The sequence below is a fragment of the Symsagittifera roscoffensis genome, chromosome 5, assembly GCF_963678635.1.
Source record: "Symsagittifera roscoffensis chromosome 5, txSymRosc1.1, whole genome shotgun sequence".
Lineage (NCBI taxonomy): Eukaryota > Metazoa > Xenacoelomorpha > Acoela > Convolutidae > Symsagittifera > Symsagittifera roscoffensis.
Genome location: NC_087066.1, coordinates 19,142,536 through 19,151,251, shown reverse-complemented (window position 1 = coordinate 19,151,251; position 8,716 = coordinate 19,142,536). Strand labels below are relative to the sequence as shown.

Here is an 8,716-nt window from a genome sequence, read left to right as displayed (position 1 = left end):
ACAAACAAAAAATCACCAAGACCAGTAGCGGGTTTAATATTCTTTTTAAAAAAATCAAAATATCCGTCGACTTTATTTTATGTCAATCAAATCAAGTTTCCGAGAGTTCTCAGAAAACAATAAAGACCCTAATTTGCCAAAGTTTTTCCAGCGGCGCAGAAATTTGCCGTTTTTGGACCTTTTTGATAGAAAATTTTTGACGCAACAAAATTGCGCTTTTTTGGCTCGCACTCCAAGAAGACGCCCTTACAAAATTTTTAGGGATGCTTGCCAAAAATGGGTGTCATGAAATAATACCAAATAAGAGACCAAATCGGTTGGCGAGGGGTTGTTGGAATCCCTGAGTAGAAGAAACCTCTGCGTCCCCCCGCCTCCCATTAAATCCGCCCCTGACTAAGACCTCTATAAGAGTATTGACTACGTTCGTGACTCTTAAAAAAGTATAAATTCTGAAAACAAACTAAAAATAAATCAATTTCAATCAATTGAAACCGATAAACCATAGCAAACTTAGGAACTGCAATGGAATCTAAATAGATCGAATATGATCTATCCGCAAAAAATCGTAATGATTTGAATGCCTTTTGGTAGTTAGTATTTACCTTTATCCGAATCTTACCAAAATCGATGTAAGTCAGTTTTTTTTGGTTTGGTGAAATGTTCAATTTTGTAGCCTTTCACGTTTCAAATCTTGTATTCATCATAAGGTTTGCTCCAAACTTTGGTTACAAGAAAAATCATTGTTTGTTTTCCATTAAACTACAGCCATTTGACGAGTGCTTTTTGACGCAAATTCTTAATTTTATGGGCGACCTGTTAAAGTTTTGCAGTCATAGGCTTTTCGCAGTACAACAAAGACAAATGTGAGCTAAACTGATACAAAAGTCTTCTTCATAATCAATATTTCTTGTGCTAAGTTCTAAGGCGAACCTCCTTGTTCTGAAAAACCCGATTTGCAACAGTTATATTTTTAAAGAGATTCGCACAAATCATTCCTAATTTTAGAGACGAACATACCAAAAAATCCGTATTTAACTTGTAAGGAAAGATGCATGAAAGTCCATTCAAATTGTATTAACATCTGTCAATTCATCAAAAAGACAATAAACAAATGTTTAAAATAATTATTCTTATTTAGAATCCCTTCAAATAAATTTTATAAAGTTTTTTTTTGATTTCTTACTAAAAATTAACATTTTTGTCAGTGCGAAAACCTGTAACCGAGTAATTCATATAATTTAAAACAACTGGTAAAGTGATATTAAACAGAACAGCTGTCTATAAACAGCAGAGATATCCAATCACAAAGCGTATGTACCAAACTTTATCACTTGAAAGATTTGAGCTTTTTTATATCCAATTAAGCTCAATCCGCTCAAAGATCGCTCAAAAAAATCCTCTCATACCGCTAAGCTTGTAGCAAGAAAGCTTTTTATTAATGATAGGTATTGAGTTTAAGTCCGGGGTGGCGCACTCATAGAGTACTAACAGATAAGTTACACCGTCTTTTCGTCACGCTATCTAAATTTCGGCCGGATAGATTCGTGAAATTTTTTAGTCTAAAACCAATCTTAATCTTACTCGTATAACTCCTAGTTTCAGTAGATCTAGTGTATACTGGTATTTGCGAGATAAGCTATCAATAACTGTTTTGAAGAAGAACGACTGTTTGCTGGATTATATTTATTCTTTTCCGTTGCTGAAACTATGAATAGTTTCAGCTATACAATTTATAGTAAGTTTTAATTATGGATCATAATTGTTTATTTAGAAAATTTTACAGAGATCGTTTTATCAATAATATAATTGGATATAAATACTAGTTTAAAATGGTTCCACCAATCAGGGGTTCAGAGAATTTAAAGTTTTAATGTTTTTTGTAGTGAAGGATGGATGGCGAGATTCTTTGATTCTTAGAGTAGATTCGTTTGATGCAGTGGCAGCGTGAATGAGGAGAAGGAAACAGTTGCTCGTGTTATAGAGTAGTTGTCTTAATCGAGAGAAGGAGTACAGTCGTTCGTTTTTCAGAAATGGGTTTCGTGTATTTGGATCGTGTTCAGTAATCGTGTTAGGTTTCAGATTTATGCAATGATGTGTTGATATCGTTAAAAAAGAGCGAGATTACGTGAATTCTTAATTATTCATCGAATAGCGAGGACGGGTTTGACCTTTCTGTGTGAAGCGCCAAGTGAAGAGGAATCGTATGTGAGATCAGCATCGAGTGGCATTATTCGTCTTCAATGAGTACCTTTCCTGCGATGTTGGGTCAATACTTTAAATTCTATGAGGGCGCGTTGCATATTGTGTGGAAGGAGTGCGTGAATTGTGGGCGAAAGAATATCAATTATTTGAGTTTTATTAAAGAAGCACACATCAAAAGGTTAGTGCTCATAAGTTCACTTTCTTTTTATAATTTTACTACTTCGAATTTTAATTTTACTACAGAGTTATCAATTTATTCGTGTATATTGAACATTATTGCACCAGAATAATTTATATTACACAGTTAGAGTTATTAATTGAAACTTGAAAATTTTTTGCTTTCTCTCTGATTCTTTTAAATGATTGCTGGGTGAAATCTAGGCTGGAAAGGTGAAACACACGTGTAAAAATGTTGAGTATCAATATTCATTTGTTTTATTAATAAAATATAAACTTATCGAGATTCGGGGTCCGGGAAAAATCCAAGGGGGAAGTGAGTTTTAATTATGTCGGATATTAGTAAAAGCTTAGCAAGCTTGCTTATTATGTTTTTAGTGCGAAGCAAAGGTCAAAGAAGTTCAACGCTCTGATGATATTTACTTCTTCGCTAATAGCTGAAAATTCGAGATTTGAAATTTGTATTAGACTATAATCCTTGTGGTTAAATTTGAGTTTGTGTATGTTTTCCAGTAGGACTACTTCGATGGCATGAATAGTATCGTGGGGAACGATGACTGAACGGGCGTCTTCAAGTGAGAAGGTGTTAGTTAAGAGACAAAAAATTTACATCTGTCGGATAGGGTCATAATTACGGAAGATGCCGTGCACGTTAGTAGATTTAATGCAATAAGTGAAATTTAAGAAATAGGGTGATTTGAATTTTGAGTTAATAAACATATAGCGATGGTGAGCAGTGAATATCTCTTTCGTTTGGTGTGCAAAAAATAAATGTTAGTGCAAATTGATTGAATTTGTTGAAGAAGGGTTCGTAAGCTTCAGTATTTGTTAGTGCGTGATCAATGATGTGGTCCAATTTCTTATTTGTGCCATCAAGATGAAAAATTTATTCTGATTTGATCAAAAACTTCTCGGTTAGTTGTGAGTTGATATTAGGGTCGTCGTCGTATGACAGTGTGGTCATAGTGGTTAAAAGAAAATCTGTTAGCTTTTGTGCAATAAATCGGTTTAGCGTTTGATTTAAGCCTATGGCGGTGAAATGGTTTAGATGAAGTGCGGTAGTTGCTGATTGAATGAGAGAGTCATAAAATTCGTTATTAAAGGGGTTATTCTTTAAAGGTATTTTCAGTGGATTAGTAAAGTTATAGAAGGAAGTTCATGAAAATATTGGGAGTAGTGAATATTCAACTACGTATTGTGCGCGTTGAACACCATTTACTCCATTATACTAGGTGTAATGAGGGAAGAATGGTAGATCACTTACTGGGAAGTCTGGTGTGTTAGTGTGATATGGGTGGTGAGAAGAAAGTCGGGACGATCGTGGGTGACTAATGAAAAAATGCGTGGTGTGGCGTTAGGTTGTTTTCGTTTCATATAAACTCTCTCCAGCACGTAAAGGTGCAAGGTGGACAGATTGAGTTAAGGATTTGGAGGTGGAGTCTGAATAGATTAGTTGATGAATTGTTAGTTGATTGTTTGTGTTATGAATTTGTTGTTCGTGATTAATAAATATATGTAAATTGTGCTCAAGTTGATTGTCAGTGAAAGGGCTGGATACATCGGGTTCAATACTTAAAAGAGAGGAAAAATAGGGGTAGCGTCAGTGTGCGAAGAAGGGGAAAGAGAGGGTTCAACAGGAATAAGAGGAGTTATGGGCTGAAAAGGTGGCTGGGAAAAATTAGTGGGACTGGGTTCAGAGTCGAGGATTTCATTCGGGGTTTCAACATCGGATATTAAAATTAGAGAAGGTTTTAAAACCTGGTTGAGTCCATGCGTATTGAGTTAGAATAAAAAATGGATAGGGGGGAAGAGGTGAGGTCTGAAATTGAAATGAGGGAATCGTGGCGTTGGAGATTGGATGGATAAGAAAAGGAACGGTTGAGGAATCGTAGTATTTGTACTCTTTCTAATTAACATAAATGACGGAGTGTTTCTAATTTGGAGAGTGACATTTCTTGAAAATCTGTTTTTATCGGTGTATTCTTATTTCATATCGAGGGAATGTAATAGTGGATTGCGCCAAACTATGTGTTCTTGTAGTCTTGTACTATGTTTTTTTTATGGACGGTTTTTTCCTTCAATATTTCTGTTGTTGTTTAAAAATCGTTCCTGGTATGTAAGAGTTTTCATCTTCACTGTTTTGATTTGGTTCATGCATGTTGCCTGTTTCCATGTCGAAACCATTTTTGTGTCCGACAAAAGTTTCTGAGTATTGTGTTCGGAAAAGTGGTTAGAGGTATTTGCATGCTACTTCAGTTTCAGGGTAGATTTGAAAATGTGTTAATTTTTTTTCAATACCATGTATGTTTTCATATTGATTTGAATTTGATCTTGTTAGGTCAGGGCTTAACTTAATAAAAGGTATAGATTCTAAGAGTTTTTTTGTCAAACTTTATCACTCTTGCGTGCGTGATTATTTTAACTTGGAATGAGGTACTTGTGACTTCAGGGAACCAAACTATGGTTGCCTGTGTTCGTGTATTGGGATCACAATATCCTTGATATTTCTTGCAAGGTAAGCGAATGTTTTCGTACATTATTGTCTCGTCTTTTAAGTCTGGTGTTAATTGTACTTTTTCTAGTTGAATTTTCCTATCAAAAAACATTATTTCTTGGTAGCCTGAGTTTTTTTTTTCTACTATACACTTTGACTTATACAATTTTTGTCGTGTGAATCATAAGTTAAACGTCCATGTGCGCCATGATATGGGAATTTATTGTCTAATCTTACGTGACCTTGATGGGGTTGAAATTGTGCTTGATGCGCAGAGTCTGGAAAATCTTGGAAATTTACTAGTTTACAATTTTCATGTTTGCTTGTAGCTATTTTGAAACAATTGAGTTAGTTTTCACAATTTTTAGGGTCAAGATGTAATAGTTTTTCTACATTACTTTGATAAAAAAATTCGTGGTCGAGTTTATTTTTGTTTCCTTTTGAAACGTGTGAACAATGTACTTTCTTTTCAGAGATCTTTCCTGTGAGTTTATCTCCTACGTATTGTGCGCGTTGAACACCATTTACTCCATTATACTAGGTGTAATGAGGGAAGAATGGTAGATCACGTATTGGGAAGTCTGGTGTATTAGTGTGATATGGGTGGTGAGAAGAAAGTCGGGACAATCATGGGTGACTAATGAGAAATTGCGTGGTGTGGCGTTAGGTTTTTTTCGTTTCATATAAACTCTCTCCAGCACGTAAAGGTGCAAGGTGGACAGATTGAGTTAAGGATTTGGAGGTGGAGTCTGAATAGATTAGTTGATGAATTGTTAGTTGATTGTTTGTGTTATGAATTTGTTGTTCGTGATTAATAAATATATGTAAATTGTGCTCAAGTTGATTGTCAGTGAAAGGGCTGGATACATCGAGTTCAATACTTAAAAGAGAGGAAAAATAGGGGTAGCGTCAGTGTGCGAAGAAGGGGAAAGAGAGGGTTCAACAGGAATAAGAGGAGTTATGGGCTGAAAAGGTGGCTGGGAAAAATTAGTGGGACTGGGTTCAGAGTCGAGGATTTCATTCGGGGTTTCAACATCGGATATTAAAATTAGAGAAGGTTTTAAAACCTGGTTGAGTCCATGCGTATTGAGGTACAATAAAAAATGGATAGGGGGGAAGAGGTGAGGTCTGAAATTGAAATGAGGGAATCGTGGCGTTGGAGATTGGATGGATAAGAAAAGGAACGGTTGAGGAATCGTAGTATTTGTACTCTTTCTAATTAACATAAATGACGGAGTGTTTCTAATTTGGAGAGTGACATTTCTTAAAAATCTGTTTTTATCGGTGTATTCTAATTTCATATCGAGGGAATGTAATAGTGGATTGCGCCAAACTATGTGTTCTTGTAGTCTTGTACTATGTTTTTTTATGGACGGTTTTTTCCTTCAATATTTCTGTTGTTGTTTAAAAATCGTTCCTGGTATGTAAGAGTTTTCATCTTCACTGTTTTGATTTGGTTCATGCATGTTGCCTGTTTCCATGTCGAAACCATTTTTGTGTCCGACAAAAGTTTCTGAGTATTGTGTTCGGAAAAGTGGTTAGAGGTATTTGCATGCTACTTCAGTTTCAGGGTAGATTTGAAAATGTGTTAATTTTTTTTCAATACCATGTATGTTTTCATATTGATTTGAATTTGATCTTGTTAGGTCAGGGCTTAACTTAATAAAAGGTATAGATTCTAAGAGTTTTTTTGTCAAACTTTATCACTCTTGCGTGCGTGATTATTTTAACTTGGAATGAGGTACTTGTGACTTCAGGGAACCAAACTATGGTTGCCTGTGTTCGTGTATTGGGATCACAATATCCTTGATATTTCTTACAAGGTAAGCGAATGTTTTCGTACATTATTGTCTCGTCTTTTAAGTCTGGTGTTAATTGTACTTTTTCTAGTTGAATTTTCCTATCAAAAAACATTATTTCTTGGTAGCCTGAGTTTTTTTTTCTACTATACACTTTGACTTATACAATTTTTTCTTGCTTGTGAGATTAATTCTAAATTGTGTTGGAAATAATCTATTATGAATCATGCTAGGATTCTTTGTAGATCCATTTTTTTCATTTGTGATAATTCATTATCAGTGAGTGTTTTACAAATTAAATCTAGAAATTGTGAGAAAAGATTTATTTTACGTCTTTCTATTGCGTGTCGAGACGTTTGCGTTGGAGATACATTAATTAGGTCATTTTTTTCTAATATAGAAACATAGCTATGCATGATGGAAAAACATCGCTTGTGAAATTTGAACTTGCTCTTTTGTGACTCTTGGTGTTGTATGTTTTTGATATAATCGGTGGAAACTTTTGAGAAGTCTAATTCTACATCAGCTGTTTGTATTCGGTTTAGTGGTTGATTTGATGATGATTGTGGTAGAATTTCGATAGGGAATATACCGTAATGTGAAGTGATATTACTAATGCATGGTAGAGAGTGATCGAGTACTTGTCTTTTTATTTTTACCTCAGGAAAAACTTGTTTGCACGGGCTGTTTCCATAATTGTTTATTATTGTTTATAATAAGATTATGGCAAAGTTGTACTTGTCATCTAGCAGGATCGGCCTGTTGGTGTATGACAAAGGGAAGCATAGAATCATCGTCAAAGGTTTCATCATATTGAATCTCTTTTCGCGTGGGATTACAGTTAATGTGTAACTTTCAATATGCCTGACTAGTTGATTCCAATTACAGAGTTTTACTGATTTACGAAGGTATGAATATTTATTCTGCAATTAACTTTTATAGATGATGCTGTTGTGGATTCTGATTCCAAAAATATTTTTGGTCGTTTATTGGCTTACTTTTATTGTCGATTAAATCTCAAAATTTTGAAGTTCTTGTTTTGTAGTTGAGTCAGAATCCGAAACTGCTTTTCGTGTTTTGGAATTTCTTTGTTAAATAAATTGTTTTTGTTTTCTAAATTTTGCCTTCTTTCTTGTTTTTTTTTTGATCTGTTGTATCGTATTTTTTTGTTTAAGTGGTGTAATTACAAGATTGTATCTTTCGTTTTTGGTTAGGTAAATGCGAAGCATTATTGTTTATTTGTTTTCTTGATTATCTTTTGATATAAGTGTTAGAATTTCATTTTTCCTGACTGTTAGTTCTTACAATTTTTGTAGGGTTATTCTAACCTTGGGGCATAGATTGTCGAGTGAGGACGGTTTGGAGAGAAAGTATATCACTTCGGTAGAATGATTTTGTACTTTCTCGGCGATTAAGTTATATTTTAGGAAAAACTTACTTAATCTTACATAGGAATTGATTTATGATCCAGGGCTGGAAATAGTAACTCGATTCACAAGACTAAGGTATAATCAGAACACAATTAGATCCTTAGATACTATTTTAAATCTTAATTATTTTAAGTATGTTTAAGCCTGGGTCAATTATGAGGAAGGACTAAAGTGAGGGATGAGTAGATGAGTAACCGAAACTATTCAGTGCTTATCATAATTAAAATGGTTATTTATTCAAAACTTACTATAAGTCTTGGGTCGTGGATAATGGTTGGAGAGTGAATCGACGTTTATGGTCATTAGAAAACTTTGTTAGGAGGTGGGGAGAACAAAATTGTTCTGATTGATCCAAGGAAAACCTTGATGGTCAACTATTTTTAATAGAGTTAAAATTTAGAATTAAGATAAAAATTCAAGATCCAAGGAAAGCCTTGATGATCAACTATTTTTCACCGAAATAAAATTTAGAATTAAGTTCAAAATAAAAGATCCAAAGAAAGCCTTGATCATCTGGCTCAAAGAAAATTTAGGTAGTTACAAAACAAGGATAGGCCTTGACAATATTTTAAGGTAAGGTTGAAGTTTTTTGGAAAAAATTATTAATTTAAGAA

The 8,716-nt window shown here is 34.2% G+C and overlaps 1 protein-coding gene across 1 annotated transcript in view; it reads right to left on the bottom strand.

The window, feature by feature from the left end:
- LOC134846052 (dolichyl-diphosphooligosaccharide--protein glycosyltransferase subunit STT3B-like) overlaps positions 1-8,716 on the bottom strand; it is a 382,597-nt gene that overhangs the window by 306,062 nt on the left and 67,819 nt on the right. The gene's annotated exons all lie outside the window — the stretch shown is intronic.